This window comes from Chiloscyllium punctatum, chromosome 8 (genome assembly GCF_047496795.1).
Source record: "Chiloscyllium punctatum isolate Juve2018m chromosome 8, sChiPun1.3, whole genome shotgun sequence".
Taxonomy (NCBI): Eukaryota; Metazoa; Chordata; class Chondrichthyes; order Orectolobiformes; family Hemiscylliidae; genus Chiloscyllium; species Chiloscyllium punctatum.
The window spans coordinates 91,220,187-91,236,130 of record NC_092746.1 but is presented as its reverse complement, the minus strand read 5'-3'; the positions used below and the strand labels follow the sequence as shown (position 1 = coordinate 91,236,130).

Sequence of the window (15,944 nt, the reverse complement as noted above, 5' to 3'; positions counted from 1 at the left end):
AATGACAATAAGTAGAGGACCCAGCACCGGCCCCTGTGGCACTCCACTGGTCACAGGACTCCAGTCTGGAAAACAACCCTCTACCACCACCCTCTGTTTTCTACCTTTGAACCAGTTCTGTATCCAAATGGCTGGTTCTCCCTGTACCTTTAAATCCACATCCCCACCCACCCCTGATCACTTCCCAACCTCTTGCTAAAAAAGAATCTCTCCACTTCTGCCTTAAGGACTCTGTATCCGTCATCTTTTCAGGAACAGAGTTTCAACAACTCTCAGTGAAAACATTTCACCTCATCCTAATTTTAAATAGGTGATTTTGAAACAGTGATTTTTACTTGTAGATTGTCCCATGAGAAGAAATATCCTTTTCTCATCTACCTAATCAAAACGCTCCAGGATCTTATATGATTCAATCAAGTGACCTTTTACTCTTTTAGATTTCACTGGATACAAGGTGAGCCTATCCAACCTTTCCTCATAAGATGACCTGCTTATTCCATGTATTAGCCTGATCAGCTTTCTCTCACCTGTTTCCAGTTCATTTATATTCTTCCTTAAATAGGGTGATCAATATTGGTCTCACCAATGCCCAGCACAGCATAACAACCTCCCTACTGTTGTATTCTATTCTAATAATATTCCATTTACTTTTCATTGAATTGTTTTGTCAATGTTCTAACATTTTGTGATTCATGCACTAGATTTTCCTGATCCCTCTGCACCTCAGAGCTTGGCAACCTCTCATCATTTAAATATTCTATTTTTATTCTTCCTGCCAAAGATGGACAATTTCGTGCTTTCACACGAGATACACCATTTGTTTGATCTTTGCCCACATGTTTCACCTATTTATAAATCTCTGTAGCATCCTGCTGTCTTCCTCAGAACTCACCTTTTTACATATCTTTGTGTCACCAGCAAATTTGGCAACCATTTCTGCCATCCCTACATCTGAATCGTCGATGTTTGTTATAACACCTTGAAGAAAACAATTTTTTTGAAAAATCTAACTTCTGTCAGAAATGAAGATGCAATTTTTTCCCTTCATTGTAATAACTTTGCAAAATAGCTTAAGATAGCTTCATTACATATTCTCTGGAATTTGCCAAGACAATTCCTTTCTCATTTTCCAAAATCAAATTTGGCTGATAATTTCCAAAAAATATTTTAGAATCTACAGAGTGGGATTTATGGTTGAAACATCTTAGTTTCGTACCCCAAGCCTACTTTAGTGAAGGTACTGATCAGTATGTAAATAAGCTGGTTTCATCCGCAGAATCAATAAATTATATTCACAGATGCTCACTAAAAGTGGGGAAAAGACATTAAAGGCATTACTATCCAATATTGACCAATTCAAAAGTGATCAGCAGCAAATAGGAAACAAAAGAAATTATACAGGACTGAGGAACAATTTGATATAATTCTTGCTTTGAAAGTGGGAATTAGCACCTGCTTTCTCCATATGAAAGATTTAAAGGTTTTCTGCTGGCATTTCTGTCAAAACTTCAACTGCTTTCATAAATTTCTTCTCTGTTTCAACAACTTTACCATTTTTGAAGTCATTTACCTAACTCCAGATTTTTTAATAAGTATTGCTAGTCCCACCATCACATGACACTTGAAAGGTCTGAGGTTGCTGTCCCCGAAGGGTGGTAAGGCTTGCACTTCCAATATAGTTCCTGAGCCTTACTTCTTCATACATTTCATTTGAGATCCTGTTTCCTCCCTGTTCACCCCACTATCCCTCTCCCTCTTCCCCACCACTGTATCTTGATTCAGTTTTCTTCTCTTGCTGTTATAGTGATCCTTACGGGTCTTTTTGTGTTGCTGGAATGTGGAGCTTATCTGTCCTGGACCAATATATATAATTTTGGAAGGATGGAAGGATCCCCAATTATTAATGAAGGGATCATTGTTATTCTGACACTCCAACCACTCCAGACTCCCAACACCCTCTCCTCACCTTTGATTATGTTCGTCTCACATCAGAAAGCAGAACATTGCGTCCCCTGTATTTGAATTTTGAGTCACTCCTCATGTTATAAAACCTGTAGATAACTTCTCCTTGTATCAGCTGCCACTGCCTAGGTTTTGAATGGAATTGTCAAGTGCTGCATTGCAAGGCTTGAAGAGTAGGGAGCAAGACAGCTAAAGACAATTGAGGGGTGATGGCAATGGGGGCATAACAGTCAGATAATGGAGCCTGCGGCTATGAGGGGCAATATCCATCACAGGACGGGCCAAAGAGAGGACGAAAGAATAGCAAGGTAACCAATGATGGAAAATGATTAATTTCAAATTGATGCATTTTTAGGAAGGCTGTTTTGAATAATGACTAACCTGGTAGCAATGGAACCAGGGACTGAGAGGTAAAACTAGAGAGAGAAGAGTAGGTGACCTTAGGCATATTGTCTCAAAACTGCATAGTTTAGAAGGTCTTCTTGGTAAGGGAGCTAAGGATTACACTGAAACAAAAAGGGAAGAACATATGAAAGACAAATCAAATACAGTCGACCAAGAGGAGACAAACAGGCAAAGAGAAATTATAAACTAGATCAGTTAACATAAGTAGGAAGTCAAATGATTCTCCAGCATGGAAATAGAAAGTTGATGGAAGAGTGGAGGGGGTCTTTTAGGGAGAATGACATTGATATTACATTCAGTTGCAAGGTAAGGGCTGGATTATTGAATAAATTCAATGTATTTGGTCTTATTAAGGAAGAGGAATCTGACAAAGTATCAATGGGACCTCTGACAGTAGGAGACTGTGTAAATTGAAAGGGAACAGGTATTGCAAAGTCTCACTGCCTCTATGGGTCAGGACAAGGGGCACTGTTTTCTTTGCCATCTATAAGTGAAGTGGATCTTGGAATACAGAGAATAACATTTCAAAAGTTGATGATAATAATTAACTTGGAGAATTGGCAAACAGTAAGGATAATTCAGATTGCTTGCAATAGGACACAGATAGACAAGCAAAATGGGCAAAAAGGTTGTAGATGAATTTTAATAAAGTGAAGTGATATATTCTTGCAGATAGGACGGAGAGAGGCAATAAGGCTTAAGAGCATAATTGTAAAATATGTGCTGGCACCTCGAGGTGTATACATCAAACTTTAATGATGGCAGGTCACATCGGGCAAAGAGTGTTTACAGCAAAGCTGTTATGGACCAGACCAGACCCCCTCAAAACATTTCCAGATAGTAGCCCAGACCCTAACTTTGCGAGTTGTTTTAAGCAGGTGTACAGTGGATGCAGCTGGCCCAACCATTTAGTTTTAAACAAAACAATTTATTTGCAAGATTACTGAATGAAACACAAATAAAAGAGAACAGAATGTAGATTAACTTAACCTATCCGAAAATAAAACAGATTGCCCCAACCTAATGATGCTGTTCCAAATTTTTGCAATGATCCCCATAAACACCCCTTGGCAAAAAAAGGAAAAATCCTACACAAGTTGTTACAGGAGAGATGTCAGAGAGAGGGAGGATCAGCATGGACCTGTTCTTTGGTTCCAGCAGCTTGACAATTCTGCAGCCTTGAACAGCCAGACTACTTCAAACATCAATGATTGAGAGCATCCCTGTATCTCTTAATATTGTAACCTCTTTACCTACTGCTCCTGGCCTATGTGAGTAAACTTTACCTTCACAGGTATATGGTTTAAGAAGATCTGGCACTTCCTCCTTGACCAATCTCCAACCAGGTTGTACATTCTGGTGCAGCTTTTTAGCCTCCGCTGTACCTTTCTGTTACGAATCCAACAAAATTCACTGGCTTATCCTATTTACCTACATCTGTCTTCCCAGTGCTCTTCCTAATCCACCAACACTGTGATTTCATGTGGCCTACTTTATTGCAGTCAAAACACTGGAGCTTTTAACTTCTTATTCCCCTTCCAGGGTTGCCTTTTTAACCCTGTGGTAAATTACCCTTATGACCTTCACCAAGATCTATTTTTCTCTTTCCACGTAAGGATTTCTCTTTTCCCCAATTTCTATCTCTCACGGATTGAAATTGATTTTGGAAGCCAAACTTTGATTTATGGACCAACTCATAATCATCAGCCATTTCAGCTGCTAATCTTGCTCTTCCACATGAGTTCTCATTACTTCAGGAAGTGAATTTTTGAACTTCTCCAAAATAATTGTCTCTCTAAGAACGTCATATTTTGAATGCCCTTACCCACCTATCCAAATTACTTTGTCTGATCCTTTCAAACTCAATGTATGTTTGACCAGGGTCCCTCCTTAGATTCTTGAAGCACTGTCTGTAGGCTTCTGGCACAAGCTCATATGGACTTAAGATGGCTTTCTTCATCTCCTCATACGCCCCAGCTATCTCCTCTGATAGTGAAGTGAATACCTCACTAGCTGTACCTACATGGATTAACAAAACCTACATGGTCACTGGTCACGGCATTTGTTTAGCCACGGTTTCAAATGAGATGAAAAAGGTTTCCACATCCTTCTCATCAAATTTAGACAAAGCTTGAATATAATTAAACAGTTTCTCACCAGGCCTTTGGCTACCGTGGGTTAGCTCAGCCTCACTCTCTTCCTCGGTAAGCTTACCTTCTGTCTTCATCTCCATCCTTTTCAGCTGACTTTCCTCTCTAAGTGCCAGTTTGTGAAGTTCAAACTCCCTCTCTTTCTTCCTTTCCTCTCTCCTTTTCTCTCTCTTCTCTGTCTCTTTTTCTTTTTGTTCTGCTGAGGCCCTTCGTTATTTTTCTCTTTCCTCTGCTTTTAATCGTAATTCAAACTATTGCATTTCTGTTGCCCTTTCCTTGTCTTTTGCCTCTAACTCAACCTTCTTCATTTTCAGTTATATTTTATCCATCTCTAAAGGTTCTGATGGAGTTTCCAACAAACTTAAATACTGAGCTATTGATTAGATTAGATTAGATTACTTAGATTAGATTACTTGCTGTAATTATCTCTCCATTCCTTACGGAAGGAGGCAGCTCCAACCCTAGTTTGTCTGCTAATTCCAGCAGCTTGGCCCTAATCACCTTTTGCAAAACTCCCAAGGTCACTCCTTCCATCCCCAGAAAACTCTTAGTGACTGAAAGAGCCATTGCTATCCCAAGCACTGTTTAAACCAACTGAAATCAACATCCAGAACAAAAGACACTAAACAAAAGACCTACCACTTGTAGCCTTTGAGTCCAACAACCCTAATCCCTATCAGAACTATAGAACAAATCCTGCAAAGAGCTCCCAATCTGTTTTAGGTCAGGCCAGACCCCCTCAAAATATTTCAAGAAAGTAGCCCGGACCCTAACATTGCCAGTTGTTTTAAGCAGGTGTACAGTGGATATTCTAGGAGTGATGCAGCTGGCCCAACCACGTAGTTTTAAACAAAACAGAATTTAATTGCAAGATTACCGAATGAAACAAAAGATTACAAACAAAAGACAACAGAATACAGAATAATTAACCTATTTGATTATCCAACAGACGATCCCAACTTAATGATGCTGTTCCAAATACTTGCAATGATCCCCATTAACACCATTTGGCACAAAATAAATCAAACACAGGGTCTTACAGGAGAGATGTCAGAGAGAGAGGAGGATCAGCCTGGACTTGCTTCTTTGGGGTCAGCAGCTTCACAGTTCTGCAGCCCTGAACTGACTGCTTGCTAAAACCAAAGCAAACCACAATAATGCTGAACTGGAAGAACTGGCCACCCTTTCATTATATCAGTGTTTTTATTTAAACTTGAGAGCCTTCTGCATAAGGCAGTATCTGTTAGCTATAAGGCAGTATCTGTTAGCTCTAAAACCCTTCAAACCAAGATCTTTTGGAGTCTCTGGGTTTATGGCCCCTCTGAAAAAAAAACAAGGACAATATTACCCTGTTAAAGGAGCAGCATCATCATGTGGAGAATATTTTTGTGCAGTCTGAACTTGCTTCCTTTGATAACGTGGCTGCAGAAGTAACCAATGATTTCAAAAGGTAATCAGAATGCACAGTGGAAGAAAATAAGCTTGCAGGTTTGCAGGAACAAAATAGGTCACTGACTGGTTTGCTCCACAAGCTGATAGTATGGACCTGATGGGGAATAGCTTTGTTTCGGTGCTATAAATGACTCGATGATTGTTATTGTAAGCCCACAACCCCATCTTGATTCAACAGCCCTCTGTGACCTGGTTGAACAAAATTTCAAAACTCTGATCCAATAATACAATATAAGGATGCTGGCAATCTGAAACAAAAATGAAAAAAAGCTGTCGGAAATATACTGCAGGTCAGGCAGCATCTGTGGAGAGAAACAAAGTTAACATTTTATAGTCAATGTCCTTTCATCAGAATTATAAAAAGATTTTAAAAGGGAGAGTTTTAAGCTAATGGTAGGGAGGAAAGAGATTGGAAGAAATAAAGGGTAGATCTGTGATAGAGTAGGGTAGGATAAACTTGTACCAACTGTCTCTTATCATTTTAATTCTGGATCTTGGTCCTACACTGAGCTTTCTGTCCACAGCCTGCTTCAGTTTTCCAATAAAAGTGTGTCTTAACTCCACCCTGTACAAAGATCTAGACTCAATATTGAGGGCAACAACTTTAGATCAGAAGCTCCATCTCCATTGTGTTCCATTTTCTTTGGGTTTTTCTGTTAGCTTATTTCTTTATCCCTTCAAGTTGTGTTGAGATGGTTACCATGTGGCCATTCATCCTTCATTTGGACAACACCTCTGTCATTTTATTTATAACCATTACGACTCTCTTTAGTTTTGGCAATATGAAATCTTTGGTGAATTATATTTCCTGCTGTCCACTTTTGCACAGTCATTCCCTCTGCCTTCCACGGGCTTAGAAACTCCCTCTATCTCCTCTCTTCAAAACCTGAAATGATTGCTTGGCCAGCCCAGCAGCTTTTTCTTTTGGAGAGACAGTTCCAGATTTACACTACCCTTCACATGAACTGCTTCCTGACATCACCAATAAACAGCTTATCTCTCATTTTAAGATTATGTCTTCTTGTTCATGACTCCCCCACCACAGGAAATAGTTTCTGTCTGACCACCCTATTAAATCCTTTAATCATCTTAAAGACTTCAATTGGATCTTACCTTAATCTTACTTCATTTGAAGGTGTACAACCCTGGTCTACTCTGCCCGTCCTTAACCCTTTCAACCCTGGTATCATTTGTGCTGAATCCTCAGTACACCTCCTCCACCTCCCTTCAGCATTCTCCAGCTTTGCTGCTCTTTTTTGACAGCTGCATTGTTTTTGCTTTTAAAATGGTTGAACTTATTATAGTTAAATTTAACCACTCGCTGGTACAAGACCAAATAATCAGGGCTGAGAAATGCCTAAACTGAAAACTTGACCCCACAGGGATCCTGTCAGTCTGACCTTGTCCATCTGGCAGAAACATGAGAGGAGGCATGGTTGAAACAGCAGCAAGAGAGAAACTTTTATCAGAGACACCATTATTCTAGTTACGAAAAGTTTTGAATGAATTTAAAATAAACATTAAAAGCTCAAATATTCAGACAAGGCATCCATTTGACAAGCTGTAGTCTCGGTTCAGACTAATGAAAATCCTGGGTAAGGTCCATGGATGGCATTGCCCTGGACCCTCCATCCACAGAGGTGGGCATTGGACAAACATCAGCTTAGTGAATGCACAGGCAAGAATTTCACTTCTTTCAACAACAACGTAGCACCTTGAACATAATAAAATATCCCAAGATGCTTCACTGTAGCATTATAAAGCAGGACGCTTCATCAGCTGCAGACTCACTAATAATCAGCTCTGCAGTTTGAATTTCCATTAAGGATTGTATTCTGATTAAAGTTGGCCTTTACTGAGTTTCTGTTGTCCAATGTTGACATTCTACACCTTCATGAACAGGATATATCATCTGTCAATGTGCGAGATGTTAGGTGTCCATACAACAATCCAAACAGTTTCCATTGTGTAGAGAGTAGTCCAGCTATAGACATCTTGATGATCTGCTGCAAATTAAAATATTGTATTGTTGAGAAAAAATAAAGAGAGACTTGCATTTATAAAAAAAACAACCCCACATGCTGTGTCAGATTACCAGAAGCTTGGTCAAAAAAGTATGTTTTAATGAGTCTTAAAGAAGGAAGAACATAAGAAATAAGAACAGGAGAAGCCTATTGAATCTATTCCAACTTCTCTATCTTTTAAAGACAATTGTTTAAATATTTTTTTAAATCCACTAATTAGTAAATTAACAGCAATCCAAAATTATGAAATTATTTTTAAGGCCAATTCTGTTGTTTATCAAATGTTATTAATCACATTGTCATCAAGAACCTGGATGCACTTGGTGCTATTTTTAAGAGGTTTCTAACAGTGAAGTAGGAATGGGAATATAAGACCTGAGGGATTTGGAATGTACAGGAATAAGGAAAGGTTTGGAGGGATATGGGCCAAACATAGGCAAGTGGGACGAGCTTAATTTGGGAATGTGATTGATGTTGACTGGTTGGACCAAAGGGTCTGTTTCCATAAAAACCAAAAGAACTGCAGACACTGTAAATCATAAACAAAAACAGAAGTTGCTGGAAAAGCTCAGCAGGTCTGGCAGCATCTGTGAAGAGAAATCGGAGTAATTTTTTGGGTTCAGTGACCCTTCCTCAGAACTAAGATCGTCACAACCAACAGCTTGTAGTTGCGGTTAGTCTCCAACTGAACTCCCTCACTCTACAAAATCCAACCCTTTGACTTTTAGCAACCTTAGTTACATTAACATGATCACCTGGTGTAATTCAATTGCAGGGTCAGCAGATGGCACTGTCCAGCAGGTAATCACAATCATTTGCTGTCACAGAACTACACAGAACATAGCAGCATAGAAACAGACTGAACTGGATCCTGCCATGGTGTTAAAATTCCACATGAATTTTCTCTGACTTCTTAATTATCCTCCTCATCCTGGCCTCATATCCCTCACCTTCCTTCTCCCCTGTGCCTACATCAAAGCTCCTGTTAAGTGAATCAGTTACTTACATTGCTCCACAATGTGGCATATTTTTGTCATTCTGTCCAAAGAAATTCCTTCTTTTAACGGTATTTTGATGATTGTCTAAAATTTAAAACACGCTTGTTCTGGACTCACCCACACATTAAAACAACCCTCCACATTCATGATATAAAATTGACACATCATTTTAAAGACCCAGAGCAAATGGCCTATCCTCCATCTTTGCTGAGACTTCCAATCTCTCGAATCTGCTAACATCTGAAATGTGATGTGGCGGTGTTGGTGTTAGACTGGGGTGGACAAAGTTAAAAATCACACATCACCAGGTTATAGTCCAACAGGTTTACATGGAAGTACAAGCTTTTGGTGCGCTGTTTCTTCATCAGGTGGAGCAGGATAATAGGACACAGAATGTATAGCAAAAGATCATAGTGTCATACACTGATGCAATAAAATGAACAAACCTAGATTGCTGTTAAGTCTTCCATCTTTTAGAACGGGTTGCAGGTTTCAAATCATTAATATGTAAATCCGAGAACTTCTTTCATGTCACATTCCCAAGGTAGCTTAAGGTTTTATAGAACATAGAACATAGGACATTACAGCACAGTATAGGCCCGTTGGCCCTCGATGTAGCACTGACCTGTGAAGCCAATCTGAAGCTCATCAAACCTACAGTATTCCATTCTCGTCGATATGCCCATCCAGTATCCATTTAAATGCCCTTAAAGTTGGCGAGTCTACTACTGTTGCAGGCAGTGCGTTCCACGCTCCTACTACTCTGAGTAAGGAAGCTACTTCGGACATCTGACCTATATCTATCCCCCCTCAATTTAAAGCTATGTACCCTTTTGCTAGGCATCACCATTCGGGGAAAAAGGCTTTCACTGTCCACCCTATATAACCTTCTGATTATCTTGTATGTCTCAATTAATCCACCTCTCAACCTTCTTCTCACTAATGAAAACAACCTCAAGTCCCTCAGCCTTTCCTCATAAGCCCTTCCCTCCATAGCAGGCAACATCCCATTAAATCCACTCTGAATGCTTTCCAAATTTTCCAGATTCTTCCTATAATGCACTGACCAGAACTGTACGCAATAATCCAAATACGACCGCACCAGAGCTTTGCACGGCTGCAGCATGATCTCACGGTTCTGAAATTCAATCCCTCCACCAATAAAAGCTAACACACCATATGCCTTCTTAACAACTCTATCAACCTGGGTGGCAACTTTCAGAAATCTATGTACCTGGACACCGAGATCTCCCTGGGAAAAAACAAGGACTGCAGATGCTGGAAACCCGAGTCTGGATCAGAGTCATACTGGAAAAGCACAGCAGGTCAGGCAGCATCCAAGGAGCAGCAAAATCGACGTTTCGGGCAAAAGCCCTTCATCGGGAATGGAGGCAGGGAGCCTTCAAGGTGGAGAGATAAATGAAGGAGGGTGGGGCTAGGACGAAGGTAGCAAAGAGTACAATGGGTGAATGGGGGTGGGGATGAAGATGATAGGTCAGAGGGGTGGGTGGAGCAGATAGGTGGGAAGGAAGATAGGACAGATCATGGGGACGGTGCTGAGCTGGAAGGTTGGAACTGGGGTGAGGTGGGGCGAGGGGAAATGATGAAACTCGTGCAGTCCACATTGATGCCCTGGGGTTGAAGTGTTCCGAGGCGGAAGATGAGACGTTCTTCCTCCAGGCGTCGGGTGGTGAGGGAGCGGCGGTGAAGGAGGCCCAGGATCTCCATGTCCTTGGCAGAGTGGGAGGGGGAGTTGAAATGTTGGGCCACGGGGCGGTGGGGTTGAATGGTGCGGGTGGCCCAGAAATGTTCCCTAAAGCACTCTGCGAGGAGGCGTCCAGTCGCCCCAATGTAGAGGAGACCGCATCGGGAGCAACGGACACAATAAATGATATTGGTGGATGTGCAGGTGAAACTTTGATGGATGTGGAAGGTTCCTTTAGGGCCTTGGATGGTGGTGATGGGGGAGGTGTGGGCGCAGGTTTTGCAATTCCTGCGGTGACAGGGGAGGATGCCAGGAAAGGAGGGTGGGTTGTAGGGGGGCGTGGACCTGACCAGGTAGTCATGGAGGGAATGATCTTTGCGGAAAGCGAAAAGGGGTGGGGAGGGAAATATATCCCTGGTGGTGGGGTCCCTTTGGAGGTGGCAGAAATATCGGCGGATGATGCGGTTTATGCGAAGGTTGGTAGGGTGGAAGGTGAGCACCAGGGGCGTTCTGTCCTTGTTACGGTTGGAGGGGTGGTGTCTGAGGGCGGAGGTGCGGGATGTGGACAAGATGCGTTGGAGGGCATCTTTAACCATGTGGGAAGGGAAATTGCGGTCTCTAAAGAAGGAGGCTATCTGGTGTGTCCTGTGGTGGAACTGGTCCTCCTGGGAGCAGATATGGCGGAAGTGCAGGAATTAGGAATACAGGATGGCATTTTTGCAGGAGATAGGTTGGGAAGAGGTGTAATCCAGGGAGCTGAGGGAGTTGGTGAGTTTGTGAAAAATGTCAGTGTCAAGTCGGTCATCATTAATGGAGATTGAGAGGTCCAGGAAGGGGAGGGAGGTGTCAGAGATGGTCCAGGTGAATTTAAGGTCAGGGTGGAATGTGTTGGTGGTTGATGAATTGCTCAATCTCCTCGTGGGAGCACAAGATGGCGCCAAGGCAGTCACCAATGTAGCGGAGGAAGAGGTGGGGGGTGGTGCCGGTGTAACTACGGAAGATGGACTGTTCTACGTAGCCAACAAAGAGACAGGCATAGCTGGGGCCCAAACTGGTGCCCATGGCTACCCCTTTGGTCTGGAGGAAGTGGGAGGATTCGAAGGAGAACTGCTGACGCCAGGCGCCAACTCAAAGACGCTTCTTCCTACTGCCCCCTTGACCATGACCCCACCCACCCCATCACCAAGCCATTATCTCCCAGACCATACAGAACCTCATCACCTCAGGAGATCCCCCACCCGCAGCTGCCAACCTCATAGTCTGGGAACCCCGCACTGCCCGGTTCTACCTCCTTCCCAAGATCCACAAGCCTGACCACCCTGGCCAACCCATTGTCTCAGCATGCTCCTGTCCCCCTGAACTCATCTCTACCTACCTCGACACTGTCCTAACCCCCGTAGTCCAGGAACTCCCCACATACGTTCGAGACACCACCCACGCCCTCCACCTCCTCCAAGACTTTTGTTTCCCCGGCCCCCAACACCTCATCTTCACCATGGATACCCAATCCCTCTACACCTCCATCTATCATGACCAGGGCCTCCAAGCCCTCCGTTTCTTCCTTTCCCAACATTCCCAACAGTATCCTTCCACTGACAATCTCATTCGTCCGGCTGAACTGGTCCTCACCCTTAACAAATTCTCCTTCGAATCCTCCCATTTTCTCCAGACGAAAGAGGTAGCCATGGGCACCCATATGGGCCCCAGCTATGCCTGTCTCTTTGTTGGCTACATAGAACAGTCCATCTTCCATAGCTACACCAGCACAGCCCCCACCTCTTCCTCCGCTACATTGAACTCTAGAATGAATATTTCCCATCAACCAGCATCCTCTATCTTCTTTCAGCTAGCCAACTTCTGATCCAAATCACTAAATCACACTCAGTCCCATGCCTCTGTATTTTGTGCAATATCCTACCTTGGGGAACCTTATCACACACCTTACTGAAATCCTTATACAGCACATCAACTGCTTTGCCCTCATCCACCTGTTTGGCCACCTTTTCAAAAAACTCAATAAAGTTTGTGAGACACGATCCACCCTTCACAAAACAGTTTTGATGATCCCTAATCAACTTATTCATTTCTTGATGATTATAAATCCTATCTCTCATTACCCTTTCCAACATTTTACCCACAACCAAAATAAGGTTCACAGGCCTATAATTACCAGAGATGTCTCTACTCACCTTCTTGAACAAGGGAACAACATTTGCTACCCTCCAGTCTTCTGGCACTATTCCTGTAGACAATGATGACATAAAGATCAAAGCCAAAGGCTCGGCAATCTCCTCCCTAGCTTCCCAGAGAATGCTAGGATAAGTTCCATCTGGCCCAGAGGACTTACCTATTTTTACACTTGCCAGAATTGCTAACACTTCCTCCATATGCACCTCAATCCCATCTGGTCTAGTAGTCTGTATCACAGTATTCTCCTCGACCACATTATCTTTTTCCAGTATGTATACTGACAGAAAATATTCATTTAGCATTTCCCCAATCTCCTCTGACTCCACGCACAACGTCCCACTACTATGCTTGATTGGCCGTAATCTTACTCCAGTCATTCTTTTATTCCTGATATAGCTACAGAAAGCCTTAGGGTTTTCCTTGATCCTATTCGCCAATGACTTCTCATGTCCCCTCCTGGCTCTTCTTAGCTCTCTCTTTAGGTTTTTCCTGGCTAACTTGTAACTCGCAAGCACCCTAACATAAGCCTCCTTCTTCCTCTTGACAAGAGATTCAACTTCCTTAGTAAACCACAGCTCTCTTGCTCGACCATTTCCTCCCTGACTGACTGGTACATACTTATCAAGGACCCGCAGTAGCTGTTCCTTGAGTAAGGTCTACATTTCAATTGTGCCCATCCCCTGCAGTTTCCTTCCCCATCTTATGCATCCTAAATCTTGCCTAATCACATCAGAATTACATTTCTCCCAGCTATAACTCTTGCCCTGTGGTATGTACCTATCCCTTTCCATGGCTAAAGTAAACATAACCGAATTGTGGTCACTATCACCAAAGTGCTCACCTACCTCCACATCTAACACTTGGCTGGGTTCATTACTCAGTACCAAATCCAATATGGGATCACCTCTTGTTGGTCTGTCTGCATACTGTGTCAGGAAACCATCCTGCACATTTCATATTCCCAGTCAATATTTGGAAAGCCCTCATAACAACTATCCTGTCACTCTCACTCCTATTGAGATTCATCTTTGCTATCCCATCCTCTACATCTCTGGAACTATTTGGAGGCCTATGGAAAACTCCCAACAGTGGGACCTCTAGTTGTAAGCTTCCAACCTAGCTCCCTAAATTTCTGCTTTAAATCCCCATCTCTTGTCCTATCTATATCGTTGGTCCCTATGTGGACCTCCTCCCCCTCAAGGATCACAAAAACACGATCAGAGACATCGTGAACCCTGGCACCTGGGAGTCAACATACAAACTGTGAGTCTCTGTTGTTTCCACAGAACCTCTTATCTGTCCTTCTAACAATGGAGTCCCGAATGACATGCTCTGCTCCTCTTCCCCCTTCCCTTCTGAGCAACAGGGACAGACTCTTTGCCAGAGACCTGTTCCCCATTGCTTACCCCTGGTAAGTCACCCCCCCTCCCAACAGTATCCAAAATGGTTTACTTGTTGTTGAGGGGAACAGTGACTGGGGATCCCTGCACTGCCTGCCGGTTCCCTTTCTGTCCCGTGATGGTAACCCATCTACCTTTTTCTTTTACCTGAGGTGTGACTACCTCCCTGTAACTCCTCTCAATAACTTCCTCCGCCTCCAAATGATCTGAAGTTCATCTAGCTCCAGTTCCAGTTCCCTAACTCAGTTTTCAAGGAGCTGGAGTTGGGTGCACTTCCCACAGATGTAGTCAGCAGGGACACTAGTGGTGACCCTTACCTGCCACATTCTGTAGGAAGAACATTCAATTGCCCTAACCTCCATTCACATTACTTTAAATTCACAATGAGACTACTGAAACACTTAAAAAAAAGAAACTAGTCACCTTACCAATCTGGTGCACAAAGTCTTTTCTTTGGTTAGAGGAGGAGGATGGGTGGGAGTTACTAACCGAGTAGTGTTTTGGCTAAAGAAACCACCTATATAAAGCCTCACTTACCCAGCAGTCCCTTGCCTGCTCCTGCTCAGAGGGAGCTCCGCCTTTATATAAGGTAAACCTTTATATCTTTTAAAATGTACTTCCTGGCAAGCCTCTGATCCTTGCTGTCGCTCCTCCCACTCCAACCGCCGCTGAAAAAAAGAGAAAGAAATAAAAATAGGTAACATCTCAGCTCATACAATGCATTAAAGGTGTGAAGTTAGAGTCTGCATGTATTCCAACCTTGAATCAGACTGGTTTTGTTTCCAAATTTGGAATTTGTAAAATCTCACATGGATTATAAAAAATATCAACTGCCTACAGATTGTATGGTTTTTGAACAAAATACAATGTATCTGCAACTACAATTCTGCAAATGAAATTTCACCCCTTGGACTTATATATGTGCGTGTGTGTGTGTGTGTATATGTGTGTGTCTGTGTCTGTGTGTGTCTGTGTGTATATTTGTGTACATGTGAGGGTGAAGGGTAGAGGGAGAGAGAGAAAGAGAGAGTGTGTGTGTGTGTGTGTGTGTGTGTGTGTGTGTGCCTGATGGAGTGTGTGCGTGATTGTAATGCCTATGAGAGGGTGTGCGCAAGAGTGTTGGGGGTGGGGGTGGGGGGGTGTAGTGTGTGTGCCTGAGAGAGAGCAAAAAGTTTTTGTATCTTCTCCAGTGCCTCAATATCTCATAGATCAGAAGCACAACAAATACTCTCAGTTTGATCAAAGCAAGATTTAACATAAATTTAATATTAGTCCCTGCTTTTGTATTCTATTTCTCAAGAAATGATTCTTAGTACTTTGTACACTGTTATGATCTTATCAATTCGGTGTTTTTAACAAGATACACATCTGTGTTCTGAGACCTCATGACTTCTCTACTCCATTCAATTTCTTAATTTCCAAAGTGAAAGTAACCTCCCATTCTTCCTTCCAATATAAGACACACTAAAGTGAATTTAATATGCTTGTCATCTTCTTTACTACACTCTTCATGCCTTCCTTTATTTCACACCATGTCATCATCCATGTTACTAACTGTACTCAAAATCCCTGTACCACTGATTTGTTATCACCTTCAAACTTTGAAGTTATATCTCAAATTCTTGAGTCGGAATTGTTTATTTCTATGATAAACAGGG

At 42.5% G+C, this 15,944-nt stretch overlaps 1 long non-coding RNA gene across 1 annotated transcript; it reads right to left on the bottom strand.

Annotated features, from left to right (window-relative positions):
* Positions 1-5,404: 5,404 nt before the first annotated feature.
* Positions 5,405-15,141, bottom strand: LOC140480748 (uncharacterized). Its single transcript, XR_011961392.1, has 3 exons — positions 15,046-15,141; positions 14,824-14,954; positions 5,405-7,975 (listed from the first exon to the last, which is right to left on the bottom strand). It is a non-coding gene; the product is annotated as an uncharacterized lncRNA (long non-coding RNA).
* Positions 15,142-15,944: the final 803 nt, after the last annotated feature.